The sequence below is a fragment of the Schistocerca serialis genome, chromosome 6 (assembly GCF_023864345.2).
Source record: "Schistocerca serialis cubense isolate TAMUIC-IGC-003099 chromosome 6, iqSchSeri2.2, whole genome shotgun sequence".
In the NCBI taxonomy this organism is placed as follows: Eukaryota; Metazoa; Arthropoda; class Insecta; order Orthoptera; family Acrididae; genus Schistocerca; species Schistocerca serialis.
The window spans coordinates 396,648,740-396,661,838 of record NC_064643.1 but is presented as its reverse complement, the minus strand read 5'-3'; the positions used below and the strand labels follow the sequence as shown (position 1 = coordinate 396,661,838).

Sequence of the window (13,099 nt, the reverse complement as noted above, 5' to 3'; positions counted from 1 at the left end):
AACTGGGGCGAGGCTACGCACGGCGACGGGTGCACTGAACTTCGATTCCACAGCAATCTTCGGAGACGATAGAGAAGACAACACAGCAAACTGTGAGTCCGCAGCATTTCGGCACAGCAGCGCTTCGAAATTAGTTGAATTCAACGCTGTGTAGGAATGAACCAGGATAATCAATAGTGTTATTGACATTTAAGTTGCGAATTAACTTTTCATTTAAGACGAGGCACATGTTGTAACGAACAGTGATTGTTGTGAACAGTGTTAATATGGCTACTTCAGAATAAAACTGCAATGTTACAAAAGACGAGGGAGGACAATTTAATAACGTGGCTGACGGAGAACAAATTAATGTGATGGAAAATACTACAGTTAATTCGACAGAGGACAGTGGTATGGTTAGTTTTGATTTACCTAAAACAAGTTCAACATCAGTGGTTGTGCAGCAAACCGAAGGTGCTATTGTCTGTATGAACTGTATGTCTCTATTGTTAGAAGCAATCAAACATACTCAAGTGGAAAATAAAAAGGCGATTGGGGAAACAACAAAATTTTATGAGGAAACAAAAAAGTTCCATCGGTAAATCAAAAATTAGTATCAGATACTAACTAATGCGATTAGCAATTTGTGAAAATAACTCACCAGTTCATGTGAATAATAGCGTGATGAGCTCCGAAAGGAATGCCAAGACAAACACGAGGCCTTTAGCAGCAAAATTACAGATCTTAAAATATAATTTAATGGACGGTGTTGGCAAACGGAAGATTTAGATAGCAAAGTTAGTGAGAAAGTTAACGGTCTTTAATGGTTCAAATGGCTCTGAACACTATGGGATTTATCATCTGAGGTCATCAGTCCTCGAGAACTTAGAACTACTTAAACCTAACTAACCTAAGGACATCACACACATCCATGCCCGAGGCAGGATTCGAACCTCCGACCGTAGCGGTCGTGCGGTTCCAGACTGAAGCGCCTAGAATCACTCGGCCACACCGGCCGGCAGTAACAAGCAGCGACACACTGTCAAAAGGAATTAATAAAGAAATTTTGCGTGATGAATTTAATGTAGTATTACGTGAACCACACAGCAATGTTGTTGGTTTGAAGCTAGAAACTGTTGACATGACTATGAACCGAAACAAAGCATCCACTCTGTTGCGTTTATTAAACAATTGAAACATGCGTTTCCGAGGCGTTATACGGAGCGTGCTAAAACATATACTTGTGTCAGCCACATGAAGGGGAGGCACATATTTGGGGCACCAGTGTATCTGACAATTACACGAAGTATGAAGAATTTGAAACAGCATTACTGAACAAATTTTGCTCGAAAGAAAAACAATGGCATGTAAAATCAAAAATACTCACACCGAAGAATTATGCAAGACATCACGGTACAATGCGCGAATTTATGCAAAGGTACTGGAACGACAATGTGTACTTGGACGATACGGTTAGAGAAAAAACCTGATGCTTTTATTAACCCAGGAATTACCATTTTTGGTGCGTGATAATTTAGCAATCACACCGCAGATAATAATGGAGCAAGTGTGTTTGCTAAATGACCGAATGGAAGGGCTCAATGCCGACGGGAACTACATGATCGAAACAATAATAACAATTACCCGAAACGTCATAACGGCCCATCGCGGGAAGAAATTCCAGGTTACGGACGACCGAAAGCATTTGATCGCCGAGACGGTGATAGGCTCAAAAAGAACGGATACAATGTACAAGACGGATTAAGGTCACATCTTCCGAACCGGCCACACAATAACAGCGACAGAGGACAGTATCGATCGCCAGAACGCGCAACAAGACGCGATCGTAATCAGCGAGATTCTAAACTGTTAAACTAAGCAAGCTTTCGGAGACCATCCGCTCCGAAACTCTGTCAGAGGGACAAGGGTCGGATATTATGATAAATGCCGTAAAGTGTGAACATGTAATTGACGTCAAAGAAGATTGTGCCTTGAAGATGAAGAAACTAATCAAGAGATTCTGATGCCATTTGTAGAAGTAGAAGTATGTGGTCTTGTTATAGACGCATTAATTGATTCAGCTAGCGAGAAAAGTGCTATTTCTGGAAATGTAATTGCGCAATTAAACAATCTTGCAGCCCTTCCCACATTTGCTGGTAACAGCGTACGTATTGTCAGTGCAGTTAGAAAACGAGGCAAACCAATTAAAGGACAAGCATTACTAAAATTTCGTATTCAAGGGAACGAATATGAGCAGAGTGTGTTAATCGTTGCTTCTCTCAATGTTGGACTAGTTCTCGAAGTTGATTGGTTCTCAGATATGAGATGCAATATTAAATTTGAAGATAATTGTTTGCGGACGAGGGAAAGATGTTGAAGAAAGAAGAATTGCATTTAAGGGATTTTATTGTGGTTGATGATAAGGACGCTGCAGGAGTGAAGATAAGGATGGTGAGTTATAGAGGAGAAGATGAAAATGTAACTTTAAACAATTCAGAGAACTACGCTAAGCTGCGAGAGAGGCACGAGGATGGTACCCTAAACTGTATTCAAACCAAGATTCGAGCGTTAGTGGACTTGCCTGAAGCAGAACGAGAAGAACTGAGGAAACTACTGAGATACTACGTCGACATATTTTCAAATAATTTTTTTAAATTTTTTGTTGTAAGATCTGCTAAAGTCATCCGTCCCTAAGCTTACACACTACTTAACCTAACTTAAACTAAGGACAGCACACACTTATGCCCGATGGAGGGCTCGAACCTCCGATGGAGGGAAACCGATGGACCGTGACAAGACGCCTGAGACCGCACGGCTACCCCGCGATGCCTATTTTCAAAGATACCGGGATTAATTAAAAGTAAAGGATCATGAACCATTCCGTGGTAAGTCATACGCGATACCATTGGCAAAAAGGGTACCTGTTAACAAGGAAACACAGAGGATGTTGAATAATAAACTAAATGAGCGCTCAGATAGCGAATATTCAAACCAAATACATGCTGTAGCAAAGAAGAATGGGACAGTTCGCATTGTTTTTGGCGGTGCAATGAATCGCATAATTTTACCACAGTGTCATCAGCCAGAAAATCTGGACTTTTTGTTACAAAGATTCAAAGGAGTCAAATATCTAAGAAGTCTTGGTTTGACCAATAGTTACTGGCAATATCTGCTACAACAGAATAGTAGAAAGTATACAGCATTTCTTTGTAATGGGAGAAATTAACAATTTCAGAGAATGCCTTTTGGTGTGTCGATTACTTCAGCGGCTTTTATGAGAGCACTGGGTAAAGTTTTAGGCGAATGTTTGTTGGAGTATGTAACACTTTATGTGGACAATATTTTATTTATCATAGCTTCATGGGAGGAACATTTGCAAATTATTGGAGCATTTAGGAGAGCTGGAGTGACTGTTAAACTGGAAAAATCGGAATTCGCTAAGTTGGAAATTAAATTCCTTGGGCATATTATTTTGTGACGAGGGATTGAACCAATCCAACAAAAATGAACACAGTAAGAAATTTTCGTCACCTAAGTGCCGTAACCAACTTAAGTCGTTTTTTGGCTTCTGTAATTTTTATCGTCGTTTTCTTCCTGGATGCTGCTTATCTTCTCCCGTCGTAAGGTAATTGCTGAGAAAGGGTGCTGTGTAGAAATGGACTTATGAACATCAAGAACCGTTTCACTTAACAAAAAACCAAATGTGTGAAGCACCTGTTTTTCACCACACTGATTTAAGTAAAAAGGCTTATCTTGGCACCGATTCAAGTAATTATGCTCTTCGCGCAGAATTATATCAGTTAACTGAAGTTAATGGAGTTATTGAACATCCTACTGTTGATTTGCGAGTCGCGTACTTACGAGCTTGGAGCGAAAATGTACTGTCACGGAAAGAGAAGTACTTGCCATCGTTTGGAGTTTCGAAAATTTCGTTTTTACTTATTTGAAAGACATACGATCGTAATGACAGGTCAAAAAGCATTGTCATTCTTGATGAGTTGCAAATTGATGCACGACAGGCCAACCCAGTGGTCGTTAGTGCTTCAGCAATACAGTTTTGAAATTCAGTATATACCAGGAAAGCAGAACGTCGTGCCGGATCCGCTGTCAAGGCTATCAGAAGGACAAGATTCAGTTAATGATGCGCATCCACGCCAGAAATATATAAGGATTTATTTTATGCAAGGTGTCGAAGGCGAGCGTCATATACGCCAGATTTTACATAACATCAAATGGCAACAGGGCGCAGACGAAATATTGAGGATGGTTAAAGACAAATATGATGCTCCGAAAGCCGAGGGTAGGGACAAGATTTGTCAATATTATTTAAAACAAGATGGCATCCTTTACCAACGATCAGCTTGAATTCTGATCACTGGAGGCTATGTATGCCTAAACATAGAAGCCATGAGTGGAACTTTGGTGTGCAAGAGGCTAGAGACGGTTGCTCGGTAGCAAGGCCGGAGATTAATGGCAGAATATAGGCGTAATGGCACACAGTATTCGATTTCTGTTGAATGTTTATAAATGCTGGTTTACAAAAGGGTGTTTCAATTAATAAAAACTAGTATTTGAGAAAGGACTTGTTATTATTTAGTAGGTTTCCTTACATTTCACCATAGCAGAAGGGCACAAAAATGGTTCAAATGGCTCTGAGCACCATGCGACTTAACTGCTAAGGTCATCAGTCGCCTAGATCTTAGAACTAATTAAACCTAACTAACCTAAGGACATCACACACATCCATGCCCGAGGCAGGATTCGAACCTGACCGTAGCGGTCTCGCGGTTCCAAACTGTAGCGCCTAGAACCGCACGGCCACTCCGGCCGGCTAGAAGGGCACAACAATGAGTTTGATGTTAAGGAGATATTACTGTTTATGCTAAATTAATTAAATATAACTTCACCTTCCGCGTATGCAATTAATGATGTTCGGTACGAAACTCTGGGGAGGTTCGTGGAATGGCAGTCGTTTTTATCTTACGATACTTTTTTGATATATTTCGCAGAAAACAATAAATACTTAAGCTCATACAAGTACCTGCAAGTGAAACCCGTTCTCGAAAGTGCCGTTATTAATAGTTCCATTTTAATTGAAACAGTTACACCACTCCAGAATGAGATTTTCACTCTGCAGCGGAGTGTGCGCTGATATGAAACTTCCTGGCAGATTAAAACTGTGTGCCCGACCGACTCGAACTCGGGAGAAGTAAAGCTGTGAATACCGGGCGTGAGTCGTGCTTCGGTAGCTCAGTTGGTAGAGCAGTTGCCCGCGAAAGGCAAAGGTCCCGAGTTCGAGTCTCGGTCGGGCACACAGTTTTAATCTGCCAGGAAGAGTCATATCAGCGCACACTCCGCTGCAGAGTGAAAATTTCATTCTGGAAACATCCCCCAGGCTGTGGCTAAGCCATGTCTCCGCAATATCCTTTCTTTCAGGAGTGCTAGTTCTGCAAGGTTCGCAGGAGAGCTTCTGTAAGGTTTGGAAGGTAGGAGACGAGGTACTGGCAGAAGTAAAGCTGTGAGTACCGGGCGTGAGTCGTGCTTCGGTAGCTCAGTTGGTACGGCGGGAAAGGGCACGATTTTATGCAGAAGATATTGCCCCACTTTTCCATGGACGTTATGAATGTGTAATAATTGGTGGAGATTTCAACTGCGTTCTCAGCCAGAAAGACCAATGGCCGCAAGCAAACATCAGCCAGGAGTTGCGAATCGTTGTCAACGACCTTGTACTTAGTGACACGTGGGAATTACGACATGGAGATGCACCGGGATACACCTATGTGACCAGTCATTCGGCGAGCAGGTTAGATCGCATTTATATCTCGCGGGCTCATGCAAATGATGTCCAGGACGCGGAACGCTGGCCATTGGCATTTTCAAATGACAGCGCTTACATCTGTACGGTGCTTCTTCCCCGTAGAGAGGTGTGGAACAGTAAGGCCCCGTGGAAATTAAACATTCAACATCTACATGATCCTGAATGCCGTCACCGGATCCTTGAGACATGGACGATGTGCGAGCGAAGGGTTGGAAGGTATGCGACGAAGCTTGATTGGTGGCTGACTTGTGCTAAACCGGCGCTTCGCCGTACGTTCATCTCATATAGCAGGGAGATGGCAGAATAGCGCAGCCGTACGACCGACTTTTATTTTGCAGCACTACGCGACCTGGACGATGGTCCACCGGGACAGGACGTCTGGATCGAACGCAAAAGGATAAAAGCTAAACTAGTGGCTTTAGCTCGGAAACATCTTCAGGGAACCATGGTGCGCGCCAGATATCACGATACGATAATGCACGAGATTCCTTCCATGCACCACGTCGTGAATGAACGAAAACACCGACGACGCGTTTTGGTACAGGAATTAATTACCCGCGAAGACCGAAGAGTGACGCGTCAAGCGGACATTGTCTCTGCATTTGTCGACCATTACCAACACATTTATCGGGAAGAAGCAGCCCCTGTCGATGACCTCGAACGTCTCCCGTACACTGACGGTGGAAGCCGCGGGAACCTTACTGGAAGCCATTAGCTGTGAGGAAGTACATGATGCGATCGCAAAGGGTGCGTTGAATCGGTCCCCAGGCATTGATGGTCTTCCTGCTGAATTTTATCGCGAATTTCGCAACGAAATGGCACCGCGATGGACGGAAATGTACAACGAGATGTTAAATTCCGATGCGCCTATTCCACCGGCTTTTATGGAAGGCCTCTTGGTGCCAGTACATAAACCGAAGCCAGGATTTATGGTCACACATTATCGCCCCATCACCCTGCTTAATACCGACTGTAAGATCTTTGCACGGTTGCTAGCGTCCCGATGTCGTATGTTAATTCGTAGCGTTCTCTCTCCAGAACAGACGACACCGGTTGGATCGGTGAATGTGCAAACAGCTACTGCCGAATGCCGTGATGTGATAGCGCTAGCGGAGGAGTGCCGGCTTAAAGCGGCGATGGTGGCGGTTGATTTTGACAGTGCTTTTGATAAGGTGCGCCACAACTATCTGTACGCTGTACTGGAACAAATGGGATTTCCAGACCGTTTTACTGGTCTCATTAGAAGGATTTATGGGGGCGCACAATCCTTGGTACAGGTTAATGGGCGTATAGCAGGGCCCATTCAAATTCGACGATCCATTCGCCAGGGCTGCCCTCTTTCGATGCTGCTGTTCGCGATAGCGTTGGAACCATTAATTGGGAGGCTAACAAATTCTCTTTCTGGGATGGAACTGCGGGGCTACACCTTCAAATGTCGTGCCTATGCGGACGACCTCCTGCTGCTCGTTCGTTCTGAGGAAGAGGTGAAGACGGTCCTTGAACTGTTGTTGGACCACAGTGTGACGGCGGGTAGTGCAGTGAACATGAACAAATCGGCAGCAATGCCGGTTGGAAGGGGCCTTACGCCGGAAGAAATCAGTCCGTTTCCTTATGTGCAACGATTCCGCTATCTCGGCATAGACTTTACCTCATCTGTAAAACATACTGTGGCAGTTAACTACCGACGTATTTTACAGACAACACGTACCATGGTCCGACAACATCTCCTACGGCGCCTTGATCCTTTGCAGCGAGTCGAATATCTGAACACTTATGTGGTTTCTCGAATGGTGCATATTTCGCAGATCCTGCCCCTACCACTCACGCTCGGACGTCGACTTCAATCAGCACTAGGCTATTTTGTGATGATTGGATCGCCCCTCAAGGTGCGATACGCAACGCTCACGCTCCCTATGGAGAAGGGGGGACTCGGACTTACAAATGTTCACTGCCGAGCGACGGCGCTCCTTCTAGCCACGATGTACAAGCAATGGCGTAGCGGACGTGATTCCCTTACATCCCGCCTACTGGATCTCCTAGTTCCAGCGTCCCTCACACCTCCGGTGGCGGTGGGCAACATTACGTCACATTTTGCGCATGTATCAACATTTATCGTGGAACTTAGTTATATCAGAGACGAGCTTCCGCGCACGAGACCACCATGCGCGAAGGATTTTTATGTTTGGCTGCTACGACGGATAAGTCGTAATGTCATTGAACTCAAACACCCCAAGTTGCATTGGCCGCAGATTTGGAGACATGTGCACCAAAAATTCCTTCCTACCTTCGTTCGGGCACTGTGGTTCTCTGTCACCTGTGGCAAGTTCAACACCAACCAACGACTCTATGCAATTGGACTAGTGGACACTCCACTATGCCCGAAATGTCGCCAAGTGGATGACGACCATCACCGCTTAACTTGTATCGTGGTGGAGGAGGTATGGCTCCTGGGAAGACAGATGGTGGCTTGCTACCTCCGTGTGACCCCGCAACATATTACACCTGCTTCCTTCTTACATCCGGAGAGTGACTACTTTCCGGCGACTAAATCACACTCGATCATCTGGGTCAAAGGTTGGACGATCGCGTACCTGTATGGGGATGCTGCCAAGTCGCGACTCGACTTTTGGTATTTCTTGCAGCAAGCCCACAATGAGGTTCATAGATGGTCTCACTATCGGAAAACCTTTGCCAATTATCTTCAGGCAGTCTTCCTCGACCCCCCACGCAGTTGGGAGGTGCCGGGTGCAGTCGGTGTGCACATTTGACAGCTGATAATGAACCTCACGTTTCTCTCACCGCTCCATATATAACGCACAAACTATACCGTGAAATGCTCTACATGTTCCTTTTAACAGAGTGATCTTTATGAAAAATACATAAATAAATACATAAAAATACCATCCCTGCATCCCTGTTCCTTTACATTTGTGATTTGTTTTACAATGATTTTTTATTTTTGTTTTTTTTTGTTTTTGCAGAGGATGCATTTCATTTAGTGTTTGTAAAAAAAATTAATTTCTTATATATAAAAAAAAAGTGGTCAGCGTGACATTAAATAAAAAAATAAATAAATAAATAAATAAATAAAAAAAGATGGTAGAGCACTTGCCCGCGGAAGACAAAGGTCCCGAGTTCGAGTCTCGGTCGGGCACACAGTTTTAATCTGCCAGGAAGAAAAAAAAAAAAAAAAGAAAAAAAAAAAGTTGGTAGAGCACTTTCCCGCGAAAGGCAAAGGTCCCGAGTTCGAGTCTCGGTCGGGCACACAGTTTTAATCTGCCAGGAAGTTTCATATCAGCGCACACTCCGCTGCAGAGTGAAAATCTCATCCTGGAAACATCCCCCAGGCTGTGGCTAAGCCATGTCTCCGCAATATCCTTTCTTTCAGGAGTGCTAGTTCTGCAAGGTTCGCAGGAGAGCTTCTGTAAAGTTTGGAAGGTAGGAGACGAGGTACTGGCAGAAGTAAAGCTGTGAGTACCGGGCGTGAGTCGTGCTTCGGTAGCTCAGTTGGTAGAGCACTTGCCCACGAAAGGCAAAGGTCCCGAGTTCGAGTCTCGGTCGGGCACACAGTTTTAATCTGCCAGGAAGTTTCAGTTACACCACTGGTTAAATTCTGAACAAATATCATCAGCAATGGCGCCCGACAACTTCCGGCATAAGAAGTCACACTTATTCGGCCAAAGGCCTCGTCAAAGGGGGCGGAGCAGTAGACACACGTTCAGGGCACACTCTTGCCCTTTGGGTGTGATATTTCCGCTAAAATGGGGAAGAACCAGCATTGATCAACGGTCTGAGGATGGAGAAGGAAATGGGAATTACTACACTGAAGACACATAATTTGTACACACAGGACATGTGGTCTGTTAGTGGAGAAGTGTCACAATGAAGTCTCCATTGGCGAAAGATTCTGAAAAAGTGACACACTCGGATCTCTGTGACAGGACTGCCAAAGGAGGAAGTTACCATAGGAAAAAAAATTTAATAACCAACGAAAGGATAAAGTTCTACGAGTCAGGCGTGGGATGTCAGCAGTATGAAGGTGGTAGGGAGGCTAGAAAATCTGAAAACGAAAATGCAGAGACGCAATGTACTTACAGTGGGTGACAGTGAAGTGAAATGGAAAGAAGACATGGATTTATGGTTAGGCAAGAATGGGGTAATATCAACAATTGGAGAAAATGGAATAATGGGAGTAGGGTCCGTTATGAATAGGAAGGTAGGACAGTTCAGTGGTACGACTATTCTCATAACATTCGACAACAAACCTATGCCAACAAGAATAGTTCGAGTATCCATGTTGAAGTCACAAGCAGAAGAACAGAGAGAGCAATTTATTAGTGTATTGAACGAGTAATTAATTTTTTAAAGGGAGAGGAAATATTAGTTATCATGGGGACTGGAATGCGGCTATGGGACAGAGATTATAACAAAGAGTTAGTGGGCTTGGTGGTATGAATGATAAAGGAGACAGACTAATTGAGTTCTTTAATACAAGTCAAATGGAAATAGCGAATTCTCTGTCCAAGATTTAAAGAGTCACAGGAGGAGCAGGTATACCTGCAAAAGCCTGGGAGATTTTAATTATATTACACCGTTGTCAGGCAGAGATGCTGAAATCACATATTAGATTGTAATTGTACCCGAGGCAGATAAAGACTCAGATCACAATTTGGTAATAATGAAAGTAGGCAGAAGGCTAGAAGCCTATTCATAAAGAATCAGTGTGTAAAGACGTCGGATATGGAAGCAATAAAGGATGAAGAAATACGCTAGAAGATCCCTGACGATATGGATATTGCGACAATGAATAGCTCAGTAGGCAGTTTAGTTGAATAGGAATGGATATCTTTAAAAACAACAATCACAGAACTTGGAGAGTGAAACTTAGGTACAAGGAATTCAAGTGTACTGAAATACAAGTCACTTAGGAATGAAAGAAAAAAGGGGGATTACATGGAAGATGAGGCCAAAAATCTTCATGTAACATGTGAAGAAATCTAAAAATAAATGGTTGTCGGGAAGACTGATACAGCACATAGAAAAGTCAGAACAATCTTCAGTGACATTCATTAGGGCTGTAACATTAAAAGCGCAATGGGGATTCACTGTTAAATACAGAGGAGCGAGTGGATAGATGGAAAGAAGAACTGAAGGCCTCTTTGAGGGGAAGGACGTATCTGATGATGTATTAACATTTTCGGAGAAAACATGATCCACACAATTCCGAAGATTGCGAGAGACGTCAAGTACAAGAGTTATCGCACAATCAGCTCAACAGCTCATGCATCCAAGTAGCTGATAAGAATAATATACAGAAGAATGGAAAACAAAATTGATGATATGTTACATGACGATCAATTTGTCTATAGGTAAGGTAAGGAACTAGGGAGGCAGATGGTGCCGTTGATGATGGAAGCAAGACTGAAGAAACAACAAGACACGTCCATAGTGTTTGTCGATCTGAATAAAACGTTAGACAATGTAAAATTGTGCCAGATGTTCGAAATTCTCAGAAAGATATGGGTAAGCCATAGGGAAAGCTGGGTAATATACAGCATGTACGAGAACGAAGAGGGAACAATAATAGTGGGAGACCAAGAACGAGGTGGAAGGATTGAATATCACGTAAGATAGGAATGTAGTCTTTTGCCTCTGCTGTTCGATGCATACATCAAAGAAGTAATGACGGAAATAAAGGAAGGGTTCAAGAATGGGATTAAAATTCAGGCTGAAGGGATATCAGTTTTAAGATCCGCTGATAACATTGGTGTTCTCAGTGAAGGTGAGGTAAAAAGGAAGGATCTTTTGAATGTAATGAACAGTCAAACGAGTGCAGAATACCGACTGTGAGTAAACCGTAAATCGAAGAAAGACGAAAAAAATGAGAAGTAGCAGAAGTGAGAACAGGGCAAAAGTTAACTTCATAACTACTGATCACAGAGTACATCAAGTTAAGGAGTTTTGCTACCCACGGAGCAAAATAACACATGACGGACGGGGCATGGAGGACATAAAAAGCAGACCAGCTCTGCCTAAAAGGACATTCCTGGCCTAGTTTCAATCATACGTCTTAATTTTAATAGGAAATTTCAGTGAATGTAATTTTGGAGCACAGCACTGTATGTGAATACCGAAACAGAAGACAATCTAAGCATTTGAGACGTTGTGCTACAGACGAATGTTGAAAATTAGGTGGACTAATAGGGTAAGTAATGATGAGGTAGTTGCATAACCGGTGAGGACAGTAATATATGGAAAACATTGACAACAAGAAAGGAAAGAATGATAGGACGTCTGTTATGACATCACGTAGTATTAGTTCCATGGTACTGGCAGAAGCCGTAGAGGGTAAACACTGTAGAGGAAGACAGAGACTCGAATACATCCAGCGAATAATTGAGGACTTAGGATGCAAGTTGTACTCTGTAATGGAAGTTTGGTTCAAATCAAATGGCTCTTAGCACTATAGGACTTAACATCTGAAGTCATCAGTCCCATAGACTTAGATCTACTTAAACCTAACTGAACTAAAAACATAACACACACCCAAGCCCGAGGCAGGATTCGAACCTGCTAACGGAGCAGCAGTGCGGTTCCGGACAGAAGGATCTAGAACCGCTCGGCCCCAGCGGCGTGCCACGGATGTTGTAATATCTGTTGTAATGTTATGTAGACATTACTTAAGTTTTACTACCATGACGCGCTATGCCCAACCTACATAGGTGGGAATGATCATCAAAATAAAATAAGAGAAATCAGAGCTTGAACAGAAAGGTTTAGGTGTTCGTTTTTCCCGCACCCTGTTCGGGAGTGGAATGGTAGAGAGATAGTATGATTGTGGTTCGATGAACCCTCTGCCAAGCACTTAAATGTGAATTGCAGAGTAGTCATGTAGATGTAGATGTAGATGTAGAAGTGTCGAATTTTATGTTATCTTGAAGTTATGTATTGATTATTCCTGCTAGACCTATTCAGCCTCCCAGTAGCTCCGTTGTGCGGATTATTATTATAAACAGTAGTCATCAGCCAGTGTGTGGATGGCATGAGAATGGAAGCTACCTCTACGAACTACCTTCATCCCAGTAGCAATATAATGTTCCCCTCGGTTCTGTACACAATAACTTAGGAGACCACGTAAGTTTACATATTGAGCGTCCTCAGCCAACATTAAGTGCGCACTATTGTCCGCTGAGATTTGGGCTGCGTGCCACAAATTAATTGTACTTTTAATGAGAATCTACGTTATTGTTCACGGTAGTAATTTCAGTTACCTGACCTCGCCTGAAAATTCAGAGCTGATTA

At 43.3% G+C, this 13,099-nt stretch overlaps 1 non-coding gene across 1 annotated transcript; it reads left to right on the top strand.

The window, feature by feature from the left end:
• The first annotated feature begins 5,217 nt into the window (after nt 1–5,217).
• On the top strand, nt 5,218–5,292 carry Trnas-cga (transfer RNA serine (anticodon CGA)). The gene has a single exon. It is a non-coding gene; the product is annotated as a tRNA-Ser (tRNA).
• Nucleotides 5,293–13,099: the final 7,807 nt, after the last annotated feature.